The 27,881-nt window shown below is 55.2% G+C and overlaps 3 pseudogenes; all 3 read left to right on the plus strand.

Moving 5' to 3' along the window:
• Window positions 1–1,204: 1,204 nt before the first annotated feature.
• LOC125700228 (protocadherin beta-15-like) lies at window positions 1,205–4,577 on the plus strand (annotated as a pseudogene).
• Window positions 4,578–12,018: 7,441 nt separating this feature from the next.
• On the plus strand, window positions 12,019–16,269 carry LOC125700226 (protocadherin beta-15-like; annotated as a pseudogene).
• A 7,431-nt stretch (window positions 16,270–23,700) lies between these two features.
• Window positions 23,701–27,759, plus strand: LOC125700225 (protocadherin beta-15-like; annotated as a pseudogene).
• The last annotated feature ends 122 nt before the right edge of the window (window positions 27,760–27,881 follow it).

Raw genomic sequence — 27,881 nt, forward strand, 5'->3', positions numbered from 1 at the left:
GCTGTTTGCCTGGTTGCAGAGGGATGCTCCCCTTGGCACCACTCTTCTGGGAGCTCACAGCAGAGGCTTCACAAAGCAGCAGTGTAATGGTAGAAGCAATGGAACTCTGACCCAATGCTGTAGAGAGAGCCCCAGAAAACAGGAGCATCTCTGCTTGTCTCAAGCCACCTGACACCTGACAGAGGACCAGATGCTGCTGCTGCCTGAATCTCCCAGGGCTCTGAGGCACATCTGAGTACCAAGACAAGAGCCAGCCTAAGCATAAGGCAGAAAGCATGTGAACGTGGTCAAAGCTCAGTAGATCAGATGGAGGAGAGCATGTAAGCACTTCAGGTTGGATGTTAGGGACAATTTTTTCTCATAAAGAGTAGTGATGCACTGCCACATTGCTTAGTGGGCACGGTGGGGTGGGTTGATGGTTGGACTTGATGATCCTTTCCAACCTTAATTTCTCTATGATAAAAGATCTGTGAGTAACTCTTTGCCTGCTCAGGATGCTTTGACGAGGAGATCCTTGCTTGTTGACATGGTTTAGCCAAGTGAATCACTGATGCCAGGGTTGCAGCAAAGTGTACAGCCCCTTCAGTGTCGTAGCAGATCTGAGAGCATTGTTGTGTGATGCCACACTTCAGAATAGGCGCAAGGTAGGACATGTTTGTCGTGTCAGGGAAGAAAGCTGACTTTCACACAGGAAAGCATTAGAAGCCTGGAACCATAAGGCGTGCTGATATACACAGTGTGAAGAAAACAGGATCAGCATTCTGTCCTGGAAGAGTATTATGACTTGAGCATGACAGCATGGTGGAGTAATGGTGAATCATTTGCCTACAGCACAGTTCTGTGTAAGCTCTCTGGCAGCAATTCTCCCATTCCGTACCACTCTGTGTCAGGACTGCTCTTCCAGTTAATTACCATAAGGGATTAAAAGAAAAAGAAAAGAAAGAAAAAAGAAAATGAGGAAAGTACGATAATGAACTGAATAGTAGTGACAAAATAGTTTGCAAACACCAAACAGAACGGAGGAAATGAATTCTCCGTGGAGACCTGAGAAGTGATACCCAGAGCAGCAGTGCGTGTGAGGGCAACAAGCCTGCTGCCAAACGCGGCGAGTATTTGCATTGAGATTTGGGATCGTGTGTGCGAGGGGAAAGGAGATTCGAACCGGGAACTGGTGGGAAGGCGGAGAAGGAGCAATTCGGCGTCGCGCCGCTGGGTGGGGATGTTGTCCACGGAGCGGCAGCTCCCTGTGGCCGCAGCGCGCTTTCAGGCGCAGGCGCGCAGAAGAGCCGTGCGAGCCGCTCGGGAAGGGCGGCGGGGCACGGAGCCGGGCGCTCGGGGGCTTGGGGGCCGAGGCGCTGTGAAAGTGCGGCGGCTTGGGGTCGGCGAGCGGCAGCGCGGCGCGTCGGGGCCGGCGAGCAAGGCGGCGAGGCATGGAGGGCGCCGGGAAAGGCCGGCCGTGGCGGAGAGGGACGGCGAGCGGGAGCCGGAGCGGCGGCGGCGGCCAGAGGCGAGTGGTGCTGTGGCTCGTGTGCGTTTGCGTGTGGGAGAGCGGGGCCGAAACGCTGCGCTATTCCGTGTGGGAGGAAATGGCGAGGGACTCGTGGGTGGGCAACGTCGCCCGGGACCTGGGGCTTTCTCCGAGCCAGCTGGCGGCTCGCAAGGCGCGCGTGGTGTCCGAGGGGAGCGAGCAGCATTTCCGCCTCGATCCGCACAGCGGCGTCCTGACGGTCACGGAGACGCTGGACCGAGAGCGGATCTGTCCGCACAGCGAGAGCTGCGCGCTCTTCTTTAAGCTTTTCTTTGAGAACCCGGTGCAGCTGATCCGCGGGGAGCTGGAGCTTCGCGACGTGAACGACAACTCCCCCGTGTTCCCGCAGAAGGAGGTGGTTCTGGAGATACACGAAACCGCAGCTCCCGGGACTCGATTTCCCCTAGAAGAAGCGCGGGATAAGGATGTGGGCATTAACGGTTTGCAGAATTACAGCCTGTCCTCGAACTCGCATTTCTCCCTTGCTGTCGAAAAAGGAGAAAGTGGAGCCAAATACACAGAGCTCGTCCTTGAGAGACTTTTGGATCGCGAGGAGCAGCGGGAGCTGCATTTGGTGCTCACGGCCACGGACGGGGGCTCGCCGCCCAGGTCGGGCACGGCTGAGGTGCGGGTGGTGGTGCTGGATGCCAACGACAACATGCCGGTGTTCTCGCGGGAGGTGTACGAGGTGCGCGTGGCCGAGAACAGCCCCCCGGGGCAGCTGGTGGTACGGGTGTCGGCCGCGGATCCTGACGAAGGCTCCTACGGCAAAGTGCGGTACGCCTTTACCAAGGCGTTGGAGGGATCCAGAGAGCTCTTCGATCTGAACGCTGAGACCGGGGAGATACGGGTTTCGGGCAATCTAGATTTTGAAGAAGCAAAGACTCACAAGATGGTGGTGAGAGCCAGCGACGGCGGCGGTCTGTCTGCACACAGCAAAGTGCACGTGGAGGTGCTGGACGAGAACGACAACGCGCCGGAGATCGAGCTGAGCTCGGTGAGCGCGTCCATCCCCGAGGACGCCCCGCCGCGCACCGTGGTGGCCCTGCTGAGCGTGCGGGACCGCGACTCCGGCGACAACGGGCGGACGGAGTGCGCCGTCGAGGGCGACGTGCCGTTCAGCCTGACGGCCGCGTTCGCCGACCACTACGAGCTGCGCACCAGCGCGGCCCTGGACAGGGAGACGGCGGCCGAGTACAACGTGAGCATCGTGGCGACGGACCGGGGCCGGGCGCGGCTGAGCGCTCGCGAGAGCGTGCGGGTGCGGGTCGGCGACGTGAACGACAACGCGCCTCGCTTCACGCAGGCGGCGTACAGCATGTGGGTGAGCGAGAACGAGGCGGGCGCGGTGCGGATCGGCAGCGTGAAGGCGACGGACGCGGACGCGGGCGCGAACGGGCGCGTGAGGTACGCGCTGGTGCGGGAGGAGGGCGAGGAGCGGCCCGCCGTGTCGGTGGACGGCGAGAGCGGGGCCGTGTCCGTGGTGCGGCCGCTGGACTACGAGCAGGTGCGCGCCGTGGAGGTGACGGTGGTCGCCGCCGACGGGGGCTCGCCGCCGCGGAGCGCCACGGCGCTGGTGCGGGTGCTGGTGCGGGACGAGAACGACAACGCGCCCGTGGTGCTGCACCCGCCGGCCGACGGCGGCGCGGCGCTGGGCGAGCTGGTGCCGCGGCGGGCGCGGGCGGGCTACCTGGTGGCCAAGGTGGTGGCGGTGGACGCGGACGCGGGGCAGAACGCGTGGCTGTGCTACGAGCTGGCCAAGGCGACGGAGCCGGGGCTGTTCCGCGTGGGGCTGCACAGCGGCGAGGTGCGCACGGCGCGGGCCGTGGGCGAGCGCGACGCGGCCCGGCACAGGCTGGTGGTGCTGGTGCGGGACCGCGGGCGGCCGCCGCGCTCCGCCAGCGCCACGCTGGCCGTCGCCCTGGCCGACGGCTTCTCCGAAGGCCGCCTGCGGGCGAGCGAAGAGGCGCCGGCCGCCGAGCCCGACGGCCGCCTCACCCTGTACCTCAGCGTCTGCTTGGCCTGCGTGTCCGCGCTCTTCGTGGCCGGCGCGGCGGCCGCCGTGGCCGCCCATGTGCGGCGGGCCCGGCGGGGCGAGCCGGGGACCTTGCCCGCCTTCCCGCGCTCCGCCGCCGACAGCGGCGCCGGCTCCCTGCCCCGCAGCTACGTCTACGACGTCCGCCTCGCCGCCGGCACCGTCGACAGCGAGTTCCGCTTCCTCGGGCCGCTCTTGCCCTGCTTCCCCGCCGGGCTGCCGCACGGCGCGGCCGAGCGGCGGAGCTCGCTGTGCTCGGCCGGCCTCGGCCAAGAAGAAGGCGACTGGGCCGTGCAGGTGAGGGAGCGGAGCCCCGCGCGGGGGCCGAGGGGGAGCGCGGGGGCAGCGCGGTGCGGGGCACGGAGGGAGGCGGGGACGGAGGCTGCGAGGGAGGGTTCGGCCCCGAGTGCGGCTGTGCGACGGCGGGGAGCTGCGGCGAGGCCGTGGCGGTGACGGGTGGCGTCGCGTTTCTCCTGCACGGCATCGGCGACGGCATAACTGCTGTCACCTCGGAGTCAGTTTCCCCTCCGTTGCTGTCTGAGTTCCCCCATCCCTTATCCCCTTTTTACCGATGGCTTTAAAGCACGGTATTTGTTATTTGTTCCTGAGGGAATCATTAATGTCTGTTCCCCTCTTCTGACCAAAAAAACGATTTCCAATTATGATTTTCTGAGATCATTATGCAGGGCCTGCGTAGGGGTATAGGGCTTTAATAGTAGGGTTACAGGGTTTTAATGTTGTCTTTTCCGGGTCAGCGAGCTGTGTCCCCGCCCTCCTGTTTCTTTGCCTCTGGGCAGGGAAGAGTGGTGTCCCATTCACATCGGTTCAGATGAGCCTTCCCAGCTTCTCGCTGACACCTGCTTGTCGTTAACGGCCCCATGTCAGCCCTGCACTGTGTTCTTTGCAGGGCCGAGCTCCCATCTCTGAAGGCACGGGTGCCAGGGCAGCAGAGGAGAATGCCAGTTTGGATCAAAGCCCCTGGCTCAGCCATCAGTAAGGGAGGAGAAGGAGAAGCATCTCGTTCCTCGTGGGCTGATCTCTTCCAGTTGAAATGAAGGAGGCACCAACATTGTACCAAAAATCACCAGGGAAGCAGAGATGTGCTGTGTGAGAAGTCAAGGACAATCTCCTCTGATGCAGTACTTTATTCACGTGTTCATTTTGAAATTTTGTTTTGTTTGGAGGTGGATGCATGCTGGGATCACTGAGATGTGATATTTAATTGTGATAGTGCCATTGCTCCTAAGCATTAATTGAAAAAGGAGCAGAAAATTTTCTACTATTGAAGCTTTCATGTTCATACATCTGCTTTTATGCACTCTTCCTCTGTATTATTTATGTTTTGTTTTGTTTTGTTGGTTTGGTTTGGTTTGGTTCTTTTCACAACATAAAGTGTAAATGAATGGTTCTGGAACATTTTGAGAATATGGAATATTAGATAATAGAAGATTCAAAGCAATGTGGAATTTCCCTTTGCTCATGTATTTCCTGGAGTTGAATGCCTGAATAAAGAGAAACCAATAAAGTCTGCTGAGAGGTCTGAAAGAGTCTGAGCTTCACTCTTATGTGCAAAGTTATTATTCTGTTGTTGAGATGCATTGAGGATCAGTGTTGCTCTTCAAGCCTTCTACACCGGAAGCTGAAGGACAGCTTCAGGTCCCTGTGTCCGTGTGAAATGAGGGCAGTCATGGTGAGCAGTGTCTGGGGAAGCTCTTCTCATGCGGATCTGTTCCCTGCCACAGCGGTGCCGGCCATCAGGGTACAGGAAAAGAAGGGGACGGGTCCCCCTTCCTCTCTCTGAGGTCCTAGGGGCGAATCAGCAGCATTGGTAGGAGCATAAGGGCACAAATAGCAGGTGGTGCTGTAACTGCTGTGTGCCATGAATGAGGAGCTGCATTCCAAGTGGATGTGCTGATGCTGGCTTACAGCTGGTTTTTGTAAGACGTTTCTGTGTTGCTGATTGTCCTGTTTGTTGTGTGAATGGAGCTGACTTGCTTTGTAGTGGCTGATATGATGGTTTGTTTGGCCTTTAGGAGGAAAAGCACATTTAGAACAGTGACTAGTGAGTTGTTGCTGAGCAGTGCTGCACAGAGCCAGGGCCATTTCTGCTTCTGATTGTGCCCTGAGAGTGAGCGTGCTGGTGGTGCACAAGAAGCTGGTAGGGGGCAGAAGGAGGCCTGCTGGCCTGAACTGGCCAGAGAGATGTTCTCTGCCATGTGACATCACACAGAACTCTAAAAGTGGGGAGAGACCTGTCCCAAAGGGGGCATGGATCCTTCCCAAGGGGTTGGTTGGACTTGTTCAGAATGTTCACACTCAAGAGAGGGGAAGAGAAGGTCTCTACCTCTGATGACAATGTGACAGGCCCTGTGGCTGCTGGAACTGCTGTGATAGGCCCTGCAGTTTCTTCAACCTTCCTTGCAGTGCCTGTGGTTGCTTTGAGGCCTGTGCCAGTTGCTGTGGTGGCTCCAAGCCCTGCTTAGTGCTCTGTGGCTGCTCCAACTGCTGCCACAGGCCTGTAGTTACTGCAACCCTGCTATCTGCCCTGCAGTTGCTCCAGCTCCTCCATCACAGCCTGTGGTTGCCTCAAATCCTGCGACAGGCCCTGTAGTTTCATCAGTCCACCAAACAGGCCATGGAGTCACCCCAGTCCTCTAAGAGTGACAATCCGCACTGTTTCTTCAACTCCCATGAGAGCCCCTGTAGTCGCCCCATCTCTCACAGCAGGCCCTGTGGTTGGTCCAACTCACAGGCCCGGCCTTGAAGTTTCTCCTTCCTCTACAATATGTCCTGTGGTTGCTCCAACCCATTCAACACACTCTGTGGTTGCTCCCAGATGCGTGACATGCCCTATAATCGTTCCAGTTCCTGCAGGAGGCCTTGGAGTTGTTCCCACCCTCAGAACAGGCCCTGCAGTTTCTCCAGTCCCTGTGCAAGGCCTTCTGGCTGAACTGGTGAACCATCTGTGTCAGTATCAGCTGCCTCTATATGTAGGATGAGAGAATGACTGCAAATATCAACTTATTGTCATGACCCATAATGGAGGCAAAGATTGTCTTTCTCCTGACTATGCAGGAGCATTTACTGGAGTATGGAGTCCTTCATGACAAGTTGCAGAAACCACTGAATAAGAGGGTGAATGGAACCAATGTGCAGAAGCACAGGCCATGCTGCTGGCTTTGGATATTGCCGAATGAGAAAAGTGATCAGTGCTCTCTGTGCTTAATCATGAATGGTGGAAAATACCCCTTGGGAGTGGTTAAGACCATACAAGGAGAGTTACTGGTAGCACAGAGGCAAACCCCTCATGCCTGCTGCATTGTGTAAAGGTATTGCTGCCCATGTGGAGAATGTGATTACCATAATAGGATCTCTGTGGTGCTCACGAACCTAAGACATGGAATATCATCAAAATAACCAGCAGGTGCATAAATCTGCTAGGGCTGAAGTGGTTCAGGTAGCTCTGGACTGGCAACATAGGGGTGTATTATTTATAGATCAGTATGCCCATTTTTCCTTTCATACACTTCTACACCTGAAGGTGAACAGCAGCATGTCTGTTGTGCACTGAGCGCAGTCAGAGTGGGAAGTATCATTGGAAGCTCTTCTGTGCCTGGATCTGTTCCCTCCATATCGAAACCAAAGATGAGGTTACAGTAAGCAAGGTCATGAATCAACCCTCCTCTCCCTGAGGTGCCAAGGGCCAATCAAGTGTACAAGGTGTACAAGGAGATGGATCCCAGGTGTCACTGTTATTTTGCATGGCACAAATTAAGGGCTGTATTCACAATTTTGTCTGCTTATATACTTGGCCCATGGTTGTTTCACTAGTAGTTCATGTGTTGCAGTATCAACAGTAACTTGAGAGATGGCAACTATCCCAAATGGCTAGATGGACAGATGGATTCATTGCACGCATGGGAGGAAAGAAGGAAAGGAAGGAAAAGATGGAAAACTGTCTTGATTTCTGATGCTGTTTCGACTTTCAGTTACTCTCATGCTTCCAAGCAAAAGGAATGGAAGAGGAAAGCACAACAATGTCTCTATCTCATTGACGATGAGAGCCTGACTTTGCAGTAACATGAAGAGGCTCCCATAGCTGGTAATGCAGGAGAACTACTCTATCCTAATTACTCAAATAGAGTTAATGAGGTTGCAATGAGCAGACTGCAAAAAATCAAGAGAATTCATATCTCTTGGAGGGATACTGAAGGGATTGGAAGCACAGGCAATGTTCTCTTCCCTCAAGGCTGTTCTAAATGAGAGAGGAAGAGAACATTGAGGAAGGCAGCACATCTTAAACCCCATCTGAAGTTCCTGTATCCCAATGCATGCATCATGGGAAATAAGCCAGAGCTGGAAACCACAACATGGAAAAGTAGAAAAATATTGTGCATATGTTCTCGTGGAAATGTGGTGAGAAGCTTCACACAACTGGAATTCTGCGATGAAGAGATACATGCTGTTTACAAGAGTTATGCAGGGAAGGATGGGCGAGGGTGTTGCCTTCTCAGAAGGCTCGGGAAACAACGAGCCTCATGTCTGTGCTGGGGAAGATTGAGCCACAGATTCTTCTGGAAGCCATGTTAAGACACATGCAAGAAAAGGAGGGGATCTAACACAGCCAGTGTTTCTTCAGTGAGGACAGATCCTGTCTGATCCACCTGGTGTACTTCTATGGTGCAGGAACAGCATCACTAGACCAACGAAACGTAACGTAAGTGGTGTCATCGACATGGACCTGTGCAAGGACTTTGACATGGTCCCACACAACATCTTTATCTGTAAGCTAAAGAGAGATGTGTATGAGTGGTGGACTGTTCAGTGGAGAAGGTTGAATGCTTACAGACATAGGATTGTTGTCAAGAGCTCCATGTCAGGTGGAGGCCAGTGACAAGTGGTGTCCCCTGGGGTCTGTGCTGGAACCAGTGCTCCTCAAAATCCTTGTCAGTGGATCTAGACAGTGGGATAGCATTTATTTCAGTGGTGCAGTTGATACAATAGAAGGAAGGGTTGCCTCCAATGGGATCTGGACAAGCTTGAACAGCGAGCCCTTGTGAGTTCAATGTACTTCTGTGGTGCAGGAACAGCATCATGAGACAAAGGAAGCGTAAGTGCTGTCATCCCTGTGGACATGTGCAAGGCCTTTGACGTGGTCCTCTACCACATCCTTCTCTCCAAACTGGAGAGGTATGGATTTGTGTGGAGGACGATATGGCGGATAATGAATTGGTTGGAAAGCCATAGACAGAGGGTTGTGCTGAACAGCCCTGTGTCCAGGTGGAAGCCAGTGATGAGCAGTTGGTGTTGTGACCAGAGCTCTTCAGCATCTTCATCAGTGACATCAATGATGAGCTCAAGTGCACCCTGAGCAAGTTTGCCGATGACCCCAAGCTGAGCGGTGAGGTTGACACATTAGAAGGAAGTGACACCATCCAGAGGGACCTCAACAAACTTGAAGGGTGAGCCTGTGTGAACCTAATGAGGTTCAAGATTGGAAATTGCAAGGTTTGACACCTGCACTGGAGTAACCCTCAGATACGTATGCAGACTGGGAGAAGTGCAGCTGGTATGGATTGCCCCAGGGCTGGATACACGTCCCTACCGTTTCCAACAGAATGATTTAAACTGCACTGGAACAAAAAGAAGCTCCTGAACACCTGCACTGCATTGATGGCATCATTGAGAGGGACAAAAGAGCAGAGGAAGGTTTTGAGAAACATAGGAAAAGAATCCAAATTTTTCTGTAAGCCATTTGTTCCCTGAGTAGGAGATCCATTTTTTGAGGAATAAAAAGGCAAGATGGACATCATCTGATCAACAAAACAAAAGCTGTGTTTCCACCAACCGGCAAAAAAGAAACGCAAGCTTTCTTAAAAGTTTCCATTTTCTCAAGAGTGCACATTCTGCATTTCAGTCTGATTGCAAGTCCTCTCTGTCAGCTGACCCAGAAGAAGGATGACTTCAAATCGGGGTCTGAGCAATGACAAACCTCTGAGCAAATGAAACAGGGAGGTGGTTCATGGGCCAGGACAAGACATAAAAACAAGTACACTGTACTGCAGATAAGGAAAAAAGCCCAGCCTGAAGAATCTGGCAGAAAGCTCTGTGGGAGGCTCGAGGTCATCCTTTTTCTTTTTGTATACCCTTAGGCTCTGGGATACTGAGGATCAGAGGCCTGCTACACTCCAGCTGAAAAAGAGATATTGGCAGCGCATGGAGGAGTTCAAGTTCCATTATAGGAAGAGAGCAACAGAGGTAAAGAAGAGCAACAGCAGGTAAAAAAGAAGGGAAACTGGCTCACCCCTTCTAGTGACTGGTGATGACTCAAAGGGGCTCAATCTGTGTCTAAAGAGATGCTACTCCCCTGTCTGCAACCCCTTACATGAGGGGGAGGAGGGGGCAAGAAGAGGCTCCACTCCTTCCAGTCCCTCAGGTACATTGCTTGCCCCTAGGATCCCAGAGTTAGCGATGCCTTCTCACCTGGTGCTCAGCCACTGGGTCAGGCTGTGAGCTGGTAATTCCACTGCAAGCTGTATTCCCAGTTATGTCTGCTTGGCCTATGACAGTTTTCACTGCACCTTTCTGTGTTGCTGATGTCAGTAGTGACAAGAGAGATGGTAACAATCCCAAATGGATGGATGGGTGGACAGATGCATGCAGTGCATGGAAGGAAGTAAAAGACAGAAACTGACTTAATCTGTGATACTGTTTTTGGATTATCATGCATCCAGACAAAACTGATTTAAGAGGAAAGCGCAACAGTGGCTGCATCTGAGTGAGTCTGGGGACCTGCCTTTGCAATAACAAGAAGAAGCTCCCACGCCTGGTAAAGCTGGAGAAGTACTCCATCCTGCATTTCATGTGGTGTCAATAAGGATGCACTGAGAGGACTACAAAACATCAAGAGAACTCATATAACATTGAGGAAGGCAGCACATCTTAAAGCCCATCTGAAGTTCCTGTATCCCAATGCATGCATCATGGGAAATAAGCCAGATCTGGAAACCACAGCATTGAAAATGACAACAAATCAACCTATTTGTTCTCATGGAAATGGGGTGAGAAGATTCACACAACTGGAACACTACAATTAAGAGCCACAAGCTGTTTACAAGAGTTAGACAGAAAAGGATGGTCAAGGGTCTTAGCCATTAGGAAGAGCTGGGAAACTCCAGACCCGGGAGCCTCATGTCTGTGCCGGGGAAGATCAGGGAACACGTCCTCTCAGAAGCCATGTTAAGACAAGAAAAGAAGGTGATCTGACACAGCCAGAGTTGCTTCAACAAGGGCAGATCCTGTCTGAGCAATCTGGTGTCCTTCTATGGTGGAGTAACAGCAGCATTGGACAAATGAAGAGTGAGTGCTGTCATGCAGTTGGATTTGCGCAGGGCTTTTGACATGGTCCCACACAACCTCCTTACGGGTGAGTTGGAGAGGTATGGATCTGAAGGCTGGGCTGTTCAGTGCATACGGAATTGGTTGGATGCTCACAGCGATAGAATCGTGGTCAAGAGCGTGATGTCCGGGTGGAAAGCAGTGATGAGTGGTGTCCCCCTAGAGGTCTGTGTGGGGACCGGCGCTTTTCAACATCTCGATCAATGGATTGAGAGAACGGGATCAAGTGCACCCTCAGCCGTTTTGCAGATGACACTTGTGTGCGTAGTGCAGTTGATGCAAGAGATGGTGGGGATGCTCTCCAGAGGACCTGGAAAAGCTTGAGAAGCGAGTCCATGGGAATTGAATGAGGTTCAACACGTCCACGAGGTGGCCTTGGACTTGGGTCAGGTCCTTTCCGAGTGTGATTACAGTCTGGGAGAAAACTGACTGAGAGCAGCCCTGTGGAGAAGGACTTGAAGTTTCACGTGCAGAAGGAGACGAGCCAGACATGCATGCTTGCAGCAGAGATGAGCAACTGTACTGTGGTCTCCATGAAAAGAGAGGTGGCTAGCAGGGTGAGGGAGGTGATTGTCCTCCTCTGCTTTGCTCTTATGAGGACCCACCTGGAATATTTTGTCCCGGTTGGTGCCCACCAACACTGGCATGGAACGATTGGAACAAAAGCAGAGAAGGTATGAAGATGATCAGAAAATCAGAGCACCTCTATGAATCTATGAATCAATCTCCCCCTGCTCAGGATGCCTTGACGAGGAGATCCTTGCTTCTTGACATGGCTTAGGCAAGGGAATCACTGATGCCAGGGTTGCAGCAAAGTGTACAGCCCCTTCGGTGTCCTAGGAGATCTGAGAGCATTGTTGTGTGATACCACACTTCAGAATAGGTGCAAGGTAGGACATGTTTGTCGTGTCTTGGAAGAAAGCTGACTTTCAAACAGGAAAGCATTAGAAGCCTGGAACCATAAGGTGTGCTGATATACACACTGTGAAGAAAACAGGATCAGCGTTCTGTCCTGGAAGAGTATTATGACTTCAGCATGACAGCATGGTGGAGTGATGGTGAATCATTTGCCTACAGCACAATTCCGTGTAAGCTCTCTGGCAGGAATTCTCCCATTCAGTACCACTCTGTGTCAGGACTGCTCTTGTTGTTAATTACCATAAGGGATTAAAAGAAAAAGAAAAGAAAGAAAAAAGAAAATGAGGAAAGTACGATAATGAACTGAATAGCAGTGAGAAAATACTTTGCAAAGACCAAACAGAAAGGAGGAAATGAATTCGCCGTGGAGACCTGAGAAGTGATACCCAGAGCAGCAGTGCGTGTGAGGGCAACAAGCCTGCTGCCAAACGCGGCGAGTATTTCCATTGAGATTTGGGATCGCGTGTGCGAGGGGAAAGGAGATTCGAACCGGGAACTGGTGGGAAGGCGGAGAAGGAGCAATTCGGCGTCGCGCCGCTGGGTGGGGATGTTGTCCACGGAGCGGCAGCTCCCTGTGGCCGCAGCGCGCTTTCAGGCGCAGGCGCGCAGAAGAGCCGTGCGAGCCGCTCGGGAAGGGCGGCGGGGCACGGAGCCGGGCGCTCGGGGGCTTGGGGGCCGAGGCGCTGTGAAAGTGCGGCGGCTTGGGGTCGGCGAGCGGCAGCGCGGCGCGTCGGGGCCGGCGAGCAAGGCGGCGAGGCATGGAGGGCGCCGGGAAAGGCCGGCCGTGGCGGAGAGGGACGGCGAGCGGGAGCCGGAGCGGCGGCGGCGGCCAGAGGCGAGTGGTGCTGTGGCTCGTGTGCGTTTGCGTGTGGGAGAGCGGGGCCGAAACGCTGCGCTATTCCGTGTGGGAGGAAACGGCGAGGGACTCGTGGGTGGGCAACGTCGCCCGGGACCTGGGGCTTTCTCCGAGCCAGCTGGCGGCCCGCAAGGCGCGCGTGGTGTCCGAGGGGAGCGAGCAGCATTTCCGCCTCGATCCGCACAGCGGCGTCCTGACGGTCACGGAGACGCTGGACCGAGAGCGGATCTGTCCGCACAGCGAGAGCTGCGCGCTCCTCTTTAAGCTTTTCTTTGAGAACCCGGTGCAGCTGATCCGCGGGGAGGTAGAGCTTCGCGACGTGAACGACAATTCCCCCGTGTTCCCGCAGAAGGAGGTGGTTCTGGAGATACCCGAAACGGCATCTCTTGGGTCTCGATTCCCTCTAGAAGCAGCGCGGGATAAGGACGTGGGGCTGAACAGCTTGCAGAATTACAGTCTATCCCCGAATTCGCATTTCTCCCTTGCAGTCGAGAAAGGAGAAAGTGGAGTGAAATACACAGAGATCGTCCTTGAGAAGCCTTTGGACCGCGAGGAGCAGCAGGAGCTGCATTTGGTGCTCACGGCTACGGACGGGGGCTCGCCGCCCAGGTCGGGCACGGCTGAGGTGCGGGTGGTGGTGCTGGATATCAACGACAACATGCCGGTGTTCTCGCGGGAGGTGTACGAGGTGCGCGTGGCCGAGAACAGCCCCCCGGGGCAGCTGGTGGTGCGGGTGTCGGCCGCGGATCCCGACGAAGGAACCAACGGCAGAGTGCGGTACGCCTTCACCCAGGCATTGGAGGGATCCCGAGAGCCCTTTAATCTGAATCCGGAGACCGGGGAGATTCGGGTCTCGGGTAATGTGGATTTTGAAGAAGCAAAGACTCACCAGCTCGTGGTGAGAGCCAGCGACGGCGGGGGTTTCTATGCTTACACCAAAGTGCACGTGGAGGTGCTGGACGAGAACGACAACGCGCCGGAGATCGAGCTGAGCTCGGTGAGCGCGTCGATCCCCGAGGACGCCCCGCCGCGCACCGTGGTGGCCCTGCTGAGCGTGCGGGACCGCGACTCCGGCGACAACGGGCGGACGGAGTGCGCCGTCGAGGGCGACGTGCCGTTCAGCCTGACGGCCGCGTTCGCCGACCACTACGAGCTGCGCACCAGCGCGGGCCTGGACAGGGAGACGGCGGCCGAGTACAACGTGAGCATCGTGGCGACGGACCAGGGCCGGGCGCGGCTGAGCGCTCGCGAGAGCGTGCGGGTGCGGGTCGGCGACGTGAACGACAACGCGCCTCGCTTCACGCAGGCGGCGTACAGCATGTGGGTGAGCGAGAACGAGGCGGGCGCGGTGCGGATCGGCAGCGTGAAGGCGACGGACGCGGACGCGGGCGCGAACGGGCGCGTGAGGTACGCGCTGGTGCGGGAGGAGGGCGAGGAGCGGCCCGCCGTGTCGGTGGACGGCGAGAGCGGGGCCGTGTCCGTGGTGCGGCCGCTGGACTACGAGCAGGTGCGCGCCGTGGAGGTGACGGTGGTCGCCGCCGACGGGGGCTCGCCGCCGCGGAGCGCCACGGCGCTGGTGCGGGTGCTGGTGCGGGACGAGAACGACAACGCGCCCGTGGTGCTGCACCCGCCGGCCGACGGCGGCGCGGCGCTGGGCGAGCTGGTGCCGCGGCGGGCGCGGGCGGGCTACCTGGTGGCCAAGGTGGTGGCGGTGGACGCGGACACGGGGCAGAACGCGTGGCTGTGCTACGAGCTGGCCAAGGCGACGGAGCCGGGGCTGTTCCGCGTGGGGCTGCACAGCGGCGAGGTGCGCACGGCGCGGGCCGTGGGCGAGCGCGACGCGGCCCGGCACAGGCTGGTGGTGCTGGTGCGGGACCGCGGGCGGCCGCCGCGCTCCGCCAGCGCCACGCTGGCCGTCGCCCTGGCCGACGGCTTCTCCGAAGGCCGCCTGCGGGCGAGCGAAGAGGCGCCGGCCGCCGAGCCCGACGGCCGCCTCACCCTGTACCTCAGCGTCTGCTTGGCCTGCGTGTCCGCGCTCTTCGTGGCCGGCGCGGCGGCCGCCGTGGCCGCCCATGTGCGGCGGGCCCGGCGGGGCGAGCCGGGGACCTTGCCCGCCTTCCCGCGCTCCGCCGCCGACAGCGGCGCCGGCTCCCTGCCCCGCAGCTACGTCTACGACGTCCGCCTCGCCGCCGGCACCGTCGACAGCGAGTTCCGCTTCCTCGGGCCGCTCTTGCCCTGCTTCCCCGCCGGGCTGCCGCACGGCGCGGCCGAGCGGCGGAGCTCGCTGTGCTCGGCCGGCCTCGGCCAAGAAGAAGGCGACTGGGCCGTGCAGGTGAGGGAGCGGAGCCCCGCGCGGGGGCCGAGGGGGAGCGCGGGGGCAGCGCGGTGCGGGGCGCGGAGGGAGGCGGGGACGGAGGCTGCGAGGGAGGGTTCGGCCCCGAGTGCGGCTGTGCGACGGCGGGGAGCTGCGGCGAGGCCGTGGCGGTGATGGGTGGCGTCGCCTTTCTCCTGCACGGCATCGGCGACAGCATAACTGCTGTCACCTCGGTGTCTGTTTCCCCTCCGTTGCTGTCTGACTTCCCCCATCCCTTATCGTCTTTTTACCGATGGCTTTAAAGCACGGTATTTGTTATTTGTTCCTGAGGGAATCATTAATGTCTGCTCCCCTCTTCTGACACAAAAAACGATTTCCAATCATGATTTTCTGAGATCGTTATGCAGGGCCTGCGTAGGGGTATAGGGCTTTAATAGTAGGGTTACAGGGTTTTAATGTTGTCTTTTCCGTGTCAGAGAGCTGTGTCCCCGCCCTCCTGTTTCTTTGCCTCTGGGCAGGGAAGAGTGGTGTCCCATTCACATCGGTTCAGATGAGCCTTCCCAGCTTCTCACTGACACTTGCTCGCCGTTAACGGCCCCATGTCAGCCCTGCACTGTGTTCTTTGCAGGGCCGAGCTCCCATCTCTGAAGGCACGGGTGCCAGGGCAGCAGAGGAGAATGCCAGTTTGGATCAAAGCCCCTGGCTCAGCCATCAGTAAGGGAGGAGAAGGAGAAGCATCTCGGTCCTCGTGGGTTGATCTCTTCCAATTGCAATGAAGGAGGCACCAACATTGTACCAAAAATCACCAGGGAAGCAGAGATGTGCTGTGTGAGAAGTCAAGGACAATCTCCTCTGATGCAGTACTTTATTCACGTGTTCATAATTAAATTCTTGTTTTGTTTGCAAGTGGATGCATGCTGGGATCACTGAGACGTGATATCTAATTGTGATAGTGCCATTGCTCCTAAGCATTAAGTGAAAAATGGGAAGAAAATTTTCTACTATTGAAGCTTTCATGTTCATACATCTGCTTTTATGCACTCTTCCTCTTTATTATTTTGTTTTGTTTTGCTTTGTTTGGTTGGTTTGGTTTGGTTCTTTTCAGAACATGAAGTGTAAATGAATGGTTCTGGAACATTTTGGGATTATGGAATATTAGATAATAGAAGATTCAAAGCAATGTGGAATTTCCCTTTGCTCATGTATTTCCTGGAGTTGAATGCCTGAATAAAGAGAAACCAATAAAGTCTGCTGAGAAGTCTGAAAGAGTCTGAGCTTCACTCTTATGTGCAAAGTTATTATTCTGTTGTAGAGATGCACTGAGGATCAGTGTTGCTCTTCAAGCCTTCTAGACCGGAAGCTGAAGGACAGCTTGAGGTCCCTGTGTCCGTGTGAAATGAGGGCAGTCATGGTGAGCAGTGTCTGGGGAAGCTCTTCTCATGCGGATCTGTTCCCTGCCACAGCGGTGCCAGCCATCAGGGTACAGGAAAAGAAGGGGACGGGTCCCCCTTCCTCTCTCTGAGGTCGTAGGGGCGAATCAGCAGCATTGGTAGGAGCATAAGGGCACAAATGGCAGGTGGTGCTGTAACTGCTGTGTGCCATGAATGAGGAGCTGCATTCCAACTGGATGTGCTGATGCTGGCTTACAGCTGGTTTTTGTAAGACGTTTCTGTGTTGCTGATTGTCCTGTTTGTTGTGTGAATGGAGCTGACTTGCTTTGTAGTGGCTGATATGATGGTTTGTTTGGCCTTTAGGAGGAAAAGCACGTTTAGAACAGTGACTAGTGAGTTGTTGCTGAGCAGTGCTGCACAGAGCCAGGGCCATTTCTGCTTTTCATTGTGCCCTGAGAGTGAGCGTGCTGGTAGTGCACAAGAAGCTGGTAGGGGGCAGAAGGAGGCCTGCTGGCCTGAACTGGCCAGAGAGATGTTCTCTGCCATGTGACATCACACAGAAGTCTAAAAGTGGGGAGATGTCAGGGTTGGGGACCAGCAAGTGCTTGTGAACCGGGTGGGCATTGGTCAGCAGGTGGTGGCATACAAGCAGTATTTGCCTGTGTTGCTGTGGTGGCGGGGAAGGACACTGAGAGGAGCAGGAAAACCAACCTTACGAACACATGGCTGAGAGGCTGGTGCAAATTAAAAATTTGGGGTTGTTTGGTCATGGGGCGGTCTGCTTGGCACCTGGTATGAGGGCTGCCAATGGGTATCACCGATCCCAAAGGGGGACACGGGTTCTTGAACAGGAGTTGGTTGGACTTGTTCAGAAGGTTCAGATAGGCCCTGCAGTTTCTTCAGCCCTCCCTGCAGTGCCTGTGGTTGCTTTGAGTGCCAGTTGCTGTGGTGGCTCCAAGCCCTGCTATGTGCTCTGTGGCTGCTCCAACTGCTGCCACAGGCCTGTAGTTACTGCAACCCTGCTGTCTGCCCTGCAGTTGCTCCAGCTACTCCATCACAGCCTGTGGTTGCCTCAAATCCTGCTGCAGGCCCTGTCGTTTCATCAGTCCTCAAAACAGGCCACAGAGTCTCTGCATTCCTAGCAACAAACCCTGCTGCTTCTTCAACACCCGTGAGAGGCCTTGTGGTTGCTCCAGCACACGACACAGGCCCTGCAATTGCAGCACCTCTCAATGCTCTCTGCAGTTGCTCCTGCTCTCATTATTTGCCATGTGGTTTCAGCAACCCTGGCAAAAGCTGCTTTAGTTGCTCCAACTCATGTGACAGCCCTGAGGTTTTCCCTTCCCTGGGATAAATCCCGTGGCTGCTCCAACCCACTCAACACACTCTGTGGCTGCTCCAAGTCCCTTGACAAGCCCTACAGTTGCTGCAAGTCCTGCACGAGCCCTTGAAGTGATTCCCACTTCAAATCACGCCCTGTATTTTCTTCAGTCCCTGTGACAAGTCTTCTGGCTGAACCAGGGAACCATCTGTGTCAGTATCAGTTGCCCCTGTACGAGGCAGCACATCTGAAAGCCCATCTGAAGTTCCTGTATCCCAATGGAATACATCATCACTGGAAAGAAGCCAGAGCTGGAAAACACAACATAGAAAATTAGAAAAATATTGTGCATATGTTCTCATGGAAATGTGGTGAGAAGCTTCACACAACTGGAATACTGCGATGAAGAGATACATGCTGTTTACAAGAGTTATGCAGGGAAGGATGGGCGGGGGATTTGCCTTGTAAGAAGGCTTGCGAAATGACAGACCCACGAGCCTCGTGTCTGCGCCGGGGAAGATTGAGCCATAGATTCTTCTGGAAGCCATGTTAAGACACATGCAAGAAAAGGAGGGGATCCAACACAGCCAGTGTTTCTTCAGTGAGGACAGATCCTGTCTGATCCACCTGGTGTGCTTCTATGGTGCAGGAACAGCATCACTAGACCAACAAAACGTAACGTAAGTGGAGTCATCGACATGGACCTGTGCAAGGCCTTTGACATGGTCCCACACAACATCTTCATCTGTAAGTTAAAGAGAGATGTGTATGAGTGGTGGACTGTTCCGTGGAGAAGGTTGAATGCTTACAGACATAGGATTGTTGTCAAGAGCTCCATGTCAGGTGGAGGTCAGTGACAAGTGGTGTCCCCTGGGGTCTGTGTTGGAACCAGTGCTCCTCAACATCCTTGTCAGTGGATCTAGACAGTGGGATAGCATTTATTTCAGTGGTGCAGTTGATACAATAGAAGGAAGGGTTGCCTCCAAAGGGATCTGGACAAGCTTGAACAGCGAGCCCTTGTGAGTTGAATGTACTTCTGTGGTGCAGGAACAGCATCATGAGACAAAGGAAGCGTAAGTGCTGTCATCCCTGTGGACGTGTGCAAGGCCTTTGACATGGTCCTCTACCACATCCTTCTCTCCAAACTGGAAAGGTATGGATTTGTGTGGCGGACGATATGGTGGATAATGAATTGGTTGGAAAGCCATAGACAGAGGGTTGTGCTGAACAGCCCTGTGTCCAGGTGGAAGCCAGTGATGAGCAGTCGGTGTTGTGACCAGAGCTCTTCAGCATCTTCATCAGTGACATCAATGATGAGCTCAAGTGCATCCTGAGCGAGTTTGCCGATGGCCCCAAGCTGAGCGGTGAGGTTGACACATTAGAAGGAAGTGACACCATCCAGAGGGACCTCAACAAACTTGAAGGGTGAGCCTGTGTGAACCTAATGAGGTTCAAGATTGCAAATTGCAAGGTTTGACACCTGCACTGGAGTAACCCTCAGATACGTATGCAGACTGGGAGAAGTGCAGCTGGTATGGATTGCCCCAGGGCTGGATACACGTCCCTGCCGTTTCCAACAGAATGATTTAAACTGCACTGGAACAGAAAGAAGCTCCTGAACACCTGCACTACATTGATGGCATCATTGAGAGGGACAAAAGAGCAGAGGAAGGTTTTGAGAAACGTAGGAAAAGAATCCAAATTCTTCTGTAAGCTGTTTGTTCCCTGCGTAGGAGATCCATTTCTTGAGGAAAAAAAAGGCAAGATGGACATCATCTGATCAACAAAACAAAAGCTGAGTTTCCACCAAAAAAAAAACACAAGCTTTCTTAAAAGTTTCCATTTTCTCAAGAGTGCACATTCTGCATTTCAGTCTGATTGCAAGTCCTCTCTGTCAGCTGACCCAGAAGAAGGATGACTTCAAATCGGGGTCTGAGCAATGACAAACCTCTGAGCAAATGAAACAGGGAGGTGGTTCATGGGCCAGGACAAGGCATAAAAACAAGTACACTGTACTGCAGATAAGGAAAAAAGCCCAGCCTGAAGAATCTGGCAGAAAGCTCTGTGGGAGGCTCGAGGTCATCCTTTTTCTTTTTGTATACCCTTAGGCTCTGGGATACTGAGGATCAGAGGCCTGCTACACTCCAGCTGAAAAAGAGATATTGGCAGCACATGGAGGAGTTCAAGTTCCATTATATGAAGAGAGCAACAGAGGTAAAGAAGAGCAACAGCAGGTTGCTGGTAAAAAAGAAGGGAAACTGGCTCACCCCTTCTAGTGACTGGTGATGACTCAAAGGGGCTCAATCTGTGTCTAAAGAGATGCTACTCCCCTGTCTGCAACCCCTTACATGAGGGGGAAGAGTGTGAGGAGGGGGCAAGGAGAGGCTCCACTCCTTCCAGTCCCTCAGGTACATTTCTTGCCCCTAGGATCCAGAGTTAGTGATGCCTTCTCACCTGGTGCTCAGCCACTGGGTCAGGCTGTGACCTGGTAATTCCACTGCAAGCTGTATTCCCAGTTATGTCTGCTTGGCCTATGACAGTTTTCACTGGACCTTTCTGTGTTGCTGATGTCAGTAGTGACAAGAGAGATGGTAACAATCCCAAATGGATGGATGGGTGGACAGATGCATGCAGTGCATGAGAGGAAGGGAAAGACAGAAACTGACTTAATCTGTGATACTGTTTTTGGATTATCATGCATCCAGACAAAACTGATTTAAGAGGAAAGCGCAACAGTGGCTGCATCTGAGTGAGTCTGGGGACCTGCCTTTGCAATAACAAGAAGAAGCTCCCACGCCTGGTAAAGCTGGAGAAGTACTCCATCCTGCATTTCATGTGGTGTCAATAAGGATGCACCGAGAGGACTACAAAACATCAAGAGAACTCAAATCCCTTGGGAGCACGATGAAGGGATTGGGAGCACTGGTAGCATTCTTCTCCCTCAGAGCTGTTTGACAGGAAGTAGGGAGAGTCCTCCAAAAGCTAATGCAGCTTGAAGCCCATCTGAAGTTGCTTTATCCCAGTGTGTCCATCATGGGAAATAAGGAGGAGCTGTAAATCCCAGCTGAGAAGGCTATAAAGCTAGTGGCTAATTGTTATCATAGAAACGTGCTGGGAAGGATCACACACCTTTTCCATGCAAGCTCTCTGGCACCAATTATCACACTCAGAAATGCTATGTGTCTATTCACCTCTCTTGTTAATTACTGTGCTAATTAAAAATAAGAGAAAAAGAAGAAAATACGACAACAGCACCAATGGAAATGACAAAATATTTTGCAAATGCCACACAGCACGGAGGAAAAAAGACTGCAGGGGAGACCTGAGAAGTGATACCCAGAGCAGAACTCTGTGAGCAGGCAGTAAGCCTGCTGCCAAACACGGCGAGTATTTCCATTTCACTTTCAGGCTTGTGTGTGCAAGAGGAAAGGAGATTCGAACCGGGAACTGAATATCCTGTATCCCAGTGCATGCATCATGGGAAATAAGCCAGAGCTGGAAACCACAGCATTGAAAATTACAACAAATCAACCTATTTGTTCTCGTGGAAATGGGGTGAGAAGATTCACACAACTGGAACACTACAATTAAGAACCACAAGCTGTTCACATGAGTTAGACAGAAAAGGATGGTCAAGGGTCTTAGCCATTAGGAAGAGCTGGCAAACTCCAGACCCAGGAGCCTCATGTCTGTTCCAGGGAAGATCAGGGAACACATCCTCTCAGAAGCCATGTTAAGACAAGAAAAGAAGGTGATCTGACACAGCCAGCGTTGCTTCAACAAGGGCAGATCCTGTCTGAGCAATCTGGTGTCCTTCTATGGTGGAGTAACAGCAGCATTGGACAAATGAAGAGTGAGTGCTGTCATGCAGTTGGACTTGCGCAGGGCTTTTGACATGGTCCCACACAACCTCCTTACGGGTGAGTTGGAGAGGTATGGATCTGAAGGCTGGGCTGTTCAGTGCATACGGAATTGGTTGGATGCTCACAGCGATAGAATCGTGGTCAAGAGCGTGATGTCCGGGTGGAAAGCAGTGATGAGTGGTGTCCCCCTAGAGGTCTGTGTGGGGACCGGCGCTCTTCAACATCTCGATCAATGGATTGAGAGAGCGGGATCAAGTGCACCCTCAGCCGTTTTGCAGATGACACTTGTGTGCGTAGTGCAGTTGATGCAAGAGATGGTGGGGATGCTCTCCAGAGGACCTGGAACAGCTTGAGAAGCAAGTCCATGGGAATTGAATGAGGTTCCACACGTCCACGAGGTGGCCTTGGACTTGGGTCAGGTCCTTTGCGAGTGTGATTACAGTCTGGGAGAAAACTGACTGAGAGCAGCCCTGTGGAGAAGGACTTGAAGTTTCAGGTGCACAGAGACGAGCCAGACATGCATGCTTACAGCAGAGATGAGCAACTGTACTGTGGTCTCCATGAAAAGAGAGGTGGCTAGCAGGGTGAGGGAGGTGATTGTCCTCCTCTGCTTTGCTCTTATGAGGACCCACCTGGAATATTTTGTCCCGGTTGGTGCCCACCGACACTGGCATGGAACGAATGGAACAAAAGCAGAGAAGGTATGAAGATGATCAGAAAATCAGAGCACCTCCGCTATGAAGGAAAACTGAGGCAGACTGATTGTTCAGCCTAGAGGAAGATCACATTGTGGTTTCCAGTACATGAATGAGCTTACAAACAGGAGGGAGATTGACTTTTTAATCCCTTCCCTTCTGCTGATACCTGTGAGACTGGGGGTCCCAACTGCTGTTAAAAGGACCACAGTGGGATTCACAAATGATCAACATGAACACAGCTGAGCGCTAACTCTGAGTGCTCAGGTACTTCCCATGTGGGCGCTGTTTGCCTGGTTGCAGAGGGATGCTCCCCTTGGCACCACTCTTCTGGGAGCTCACAACAGAGGCTTCACAAAGAAGCAGTGTAATGGTAGAAGCAATGGAACTCTGACCCAATGCTGTGGAGAGAGCCCCAGAAAACAGGAGCATCTCTGCTTGTCTCAAGCCACCTGACACGTGACAGAGGACGAGATGCTGCTGCTGCCTGAATCTCCCAGGGCTCTGAGGCACATCTGAGTACCAAGACAAGAGCCAGCTTAAGCATAAGGCAGAAGGCATGTGAACGTGGTCAAAGCTCAGTAGATCAGATGGAGGAGAGCATGTAAGCATTTCAGGTTGGATTTTAGGGACAGTTTTTTCTCATAAAGGGTAGTGATGCACTGCCACATTGCTTAGTGGGCACGGTGGGGTGGGTTGATGGCTGGACTTGATGATCCTTTCCAACCTTAATGTCTCTATGATAAGAGATCTACAAATAAGTCTCCCACTCCTCAGGATGCCTTGACGAGGAGATCCTTGCTTGTTCACATGGCTTAGGCAAGGGAATCACTGATGCCAGGGTTGCAGCAAAGTGTACAGCCCCTTCAGTGTCCTAGGAGATCTGAGAGCATTGTTGTGTGATGCCACACTTCAGAATAGGCGCAAGGTAGGACATGTTTGTCGTGTCAGGGAAGAAAGCTGACTTTCAAACAGGAAAGCATTAGAAGCCTGGAACCATAAGGTGTGCTGATATACACACTGTGAAGAAAACAGGATCAGCATTCTGTCCTGGAAGAGTATTATGACTTGAGCATGACAGCATGGTGGAGTAATGGTGAATCATTTGCCTACAGCACAATTCTGTGTAAGCTCTCTGGCAGGAATTCTCCCATTCAGTACCAGTCTGTGCCAGGTCTGCTCTGTTAATTATTATAACGGATAATGTTAATTACTATAATGTTAATTAATATAAGGGATTAAAAGAAAAAGAAAAGAAATAAAAAAGAAAATGAGGAAAGTACGATAATGAACTGAATAGCAGTGAGAAAATACTTTGCAAAGACCAAACAGAACGGAGGAAATGAATTCGCCGTGGAGACCTGAGAAGGGATACCCAGAGCAGCAGTGCGTGTGAGGGCAACAAGCCTGCTGCCAAACGTGGCGAGTATTTCCATTGAGATTTGGGATCGCGTGTGCGAGGGGAAAGGAGATTCGAACCGGGAACTGGTGGGAAGGCGGAGAAGGAGCAATTCGGCGTCGCGCCGCTGGGTGGGGATGTTGTCCACGGAGCGGCAGCTCCCTGTGGCCGCAGCGCGCTTTCAGGCGCAGGCGCGCAGAAGAGCCGTGCGAGCCGCTCGGGAAGGGCGGCGGGGCACGGAGCCGGGCGCTCGGGTCTTGGGGGCCGAGGCGCTGTGAAAGTGCGGCGGCTTGGGGTCGGCGAGCGGCAGCGCGGCGCGTCGGGGCCGGCGAACAAAGCGGCGAGGCATGGAGGGCGCCGGGAAAGGCCGGCCGTGGCGGAGAGGGACGGCGAGCGGGAGCCGGAGCGGCGGCGGCGGCCAGAGGCGAGTGGTGCTGTGGCTCGTGTGCGTTTGCGTGTGGGAGAGCGGGGCCGAAACGCTGCGCTATTCCGTGTGGGAGGAAATGGCGAGGGACTCGCGGGTGGGCAACGTCGCCCGGGACCTGGGGCTTTCTCCGAGCCAGCTGGCGGCTCGCAAGGCGCGCGTGGTGTCCGAGGGGAGCGAGCAGCATTTCCGCCTCGATCCGCACAGCGGCGTCCTGACGGTCACGGAGACGCTGGACCGAGAGCGGATCTGTCCGCACAGCGAGAGCTGCGCGCTCTTCTTTAAGCTGTTCTTTGAGAACCCGGTGCAGCTGATCCGCGGGGAGGTGGAGCTTCGCGACGTGAACGACAACTCTCCCGTGTTCCCGCAGAAGGAGGTGGTTCTGGAGATACCTGAAACGGCATCGCTTGGGTCAAGTTTTCCCCTAGAAAAAGCTCGTGATGAGGACGCGGGGATCAACGGTTTGCAGAATTATAGCCTCACCCCAATCTCACATTTCTCCTTAGAATTAAGAAGTGCAAAAAGTGGAGACAGATTCCCGGAGCTCATCCTTGAGAGGCCTTTGGACCGCGAGGAGCAGCGGGAGCTGCATTTGGTGCTCACGGCCACGGACGGCGGCTCGCCGCCCAGGTCGGGCACGGCTGAGGTGCGGGTGGTGGTGCTGGATGCCAACGACAACATGCCGGTGTTCTCGCGGGAGGTGTACGAGGTGCGCGTGGCCGAGAACAGCCCCCCGGGGCAGCTGGTAGTGCGGGTGTCGGCCGCGGATCCCGACGAAGGAACCAACGGCAAGGTGCGGTACGAGTTCACACAGACCTCTGAACTTAGTCGCAGGCTCTTTGATCTGAACTCTGAGACGGGAGACATCCGGATCTCGGGAAACATAGATTTCGAGGAAGCAGGAACCCACGAACTGGTGGTTAGAGCCACAGACGGAGGTGGTCTCTCTGCACGCAGCAGCGTGCACGTGGAGGTGCTGGACGTGAACGACAACGCGCCGGAGATCGAGCTGAGCTCGGTGAGCGCGTCGATCCCCGAGGACGCCCCGCCGCGCACCGTGGTGGCCCTGCTGAGCGTGCGGGACCGCGACTCCGGCGACAACGGGCGGACGGAGTGCGCCGTCGAGGGCGACGTGCCGTTCAGCCTGACGGCCGCGTTCGCCGACCACTACGAGCTGCGCACCAGCGCGGCCCTGGACAGGGAGACGGCGGCCGAGTACAACGTGAGCATCGTGGCGACGGACCGGGGCCGGGCGCGGCTGAGCGCTCGCGAGAGCGTTTGGGTGCGGGTCGGCGACGTGAACGACAACGCGCCTCGCTTCACGCAGGCGGCGTACAGCATGTGGGTGAGCGAGAACGAGGCGGGCGCGGTGCGGATCGGCAGCGTGAAGGCGACGGACGCGGACGCGGGCGCGAACGGGCGCGTGAGGTACGCGCTGGTGCGGGAGGAGGGCGAGGAGCGGCCCGCCGTGTCGGTGGACGGCGAGAGCGGGGCCGTGTCCGTGGTGCGGCCGCTGGACTACGAGCAGGTGCGCGCCGTGGAGGTGACGGTGGTCGCCGCCGACGGGGGCTCGCCGCCGCGGAGCGCCACGGCGCTGGTGCGGGTGCTGGTGCGGGACGAGAACGACAACGCGCCCGTGGTGCTGCACCCGCCGGCCGACGGCGGCGCGGCGCTGGGCGAGCTGGTGCCGCGGCGGGCGCGGGCGGGCTACCTGGTGGCCAAGGTGGTGGCGGTGGATGCGGACGCGGGGCAGAACGCGTGGCTGTGCTACGAGCTGGCCAAGGCGACGGAGCCGGGGCTGTTCCGCGTGGGGCTGCACAGCGGCGAGGTGCGCACGGCGCGGGCCGTGGGCGAGCGTGACGCGGCCCGGCACAGGCTGGTTGTGCTGGTGCGGGACCGCGGGCGGCCGCCGCGCTCCGCCAGCGCCACGCTGGCCGTCGCCCTGGCCGACGGCTTCTCCGAAGGCCGCCTGCGGGCGAGCGAAGAGGCGCCGGCCGCCGAGCCCGACGGCCGCCTCACCCTGTACCTCAGCGTCTGCTTGGCCTGCGTGTCCGCGCTCTTCGTGGCCGGCGCGGCGGCCGCCGTGGCCGCCCATGTGCGGCGGGCCCGGCGGGGCGAGCCGGGGACCTTGCCCGCCTTCCCGCGCTCCGCCGCCGACAGCGGCGCCGGCTCCCTGCCCCGCAGCTACGTCTACGACGTCCGCCTCGCCGCCGGCACCGTCGACAGCGAGTTCCGCTTCCTCGGGCCGCTCTTGCCCTGCTTCCCCGCCGGGCTGCCGCACGGCGCGGCCGAGCGGCGGAGCTCGCTGTGCTCGGCCGGCCTCGGCCAAGAAGAAGGCGACTGGGCCGTGCAGGTGAGGGAGCGGAGCCCCGCGCGGGGGCCGAGGGGGAGCGCGGGGGCAGCGCGGTGCGGGGCGCGGAGGGAGGCGGGGACGGAGGCTGCGAGGGAGGGTTCGGCCCCGAGTGCGGCTGTGAGACGGCGGGGAGCTGCGGCGAGGCCGTGGCGGTGATGGGTGGCGTCGCCTTTCTCCTGCACGGCATCGGCGACGGCATAACTGCTGTCACCTGGGAGTCAGTTTCCCCTCCGTTGCTGTCTGAGTTCCCCCATCCCTTATCCCCTTTTTACCGATGGCTTTAAAGCACGGTATTTGTTATTTGTTCCTGCGGGAATCGATAGTGGCTGCTCCTCTCTTCCTGATCCCAAAAAGATTTCCAGTTATGCTGTTCTGAAGTCCATATTCAAGGGCTTAATAGGGCTATGGGGTTCGTTACAGCGTTTTAATGTTGTCTTGCTCGGGTCAGAGAGCTGTGTCCCCGCCCTTCTCTTTCTTTGCCTCTGGGCTGGGAAGAGTGGTCTCCCATTCACATCGGTTCAGATGAGCCTTCCCAGCTTCTCGCTGACACCTGCTTGCCGTTAACGGCCCCATGTCAGCCCTGCACTGTGTTCTTTGCAGGGCCGAGCTCCCGTCTCTGAAGGCACGGGTGCCAGGGCAGCAGAGGAGAATGCCAGTTTGGATCAAAGCCCCTGGCTCAGCCATCAGTAAGGGAGGAGAAGGAGAAGCATCTCGGTCCTCGTGGGCTGATCTCTTCCAATTGAAATGAAGGAGGCACCAACATTGTACCAAAAATCACCAGGGAAGCAGAGATGTGCTGTGTGAGAAGTCAAGGACAATCTCCTCTGATGCAGTACTTTATTCATGATTTCATGTTTAATTTTTGTTACGTTTGGAGGTGGATGCATGCTGGGATCACTGAGACGTGATATCTAATTGTGATAGTGCTATTGCTCCTAAGCATTAAGTAAAAAAGGAGAAGAAAATTTTCTAATACTGAAGCTTTCATGTTCATACATCTGCTTTTATGCACTATTTCTCTGTTTTAGTTTTGGTTGTTGGTTTGGTTTGATTTGGTTCTTTTCGCAGAGTTAATTGTAAATGAATGATTCTGGGACATGTCAGGATTATGGAATATTAGATAATAGAAGATTCATAGCAATGTGGAATTTCCCTTTGCTCATGTATTTCCTGGAGTTGAATGCCTGGTGACAGAAAATAATAAAGTTTTCTGAGAAGTCTGAAAGAGTCTGAGCTTCACTCTTATGTGCAAAGTTATTATTCTGTTGTAGAGATGCATTGAGGATCAGTGTTGCTCTTCAAGCCTTCTAGACCGGAAGCTGAAGGACAGCTTGAGGTCCCTGTGTCCGTGTGAAATGAGGGCAGTCATGGTGAGCAGTGTCTGGG

Source organism: Lagopus muta, chromosome 14, assembly GCF_023343835.1.
Source record: "Lagopus muta isolate bLagMut1 chromosome 14, bLagMut1 primary, whole genome shotgun sequence".
In the NCBI taxonomy this organism is placed as follows: Eukaryota; Metazoa; Chordata; class Aves; order Galliformes; family Phasianidae; genus Lagopus; species Lagopus muta.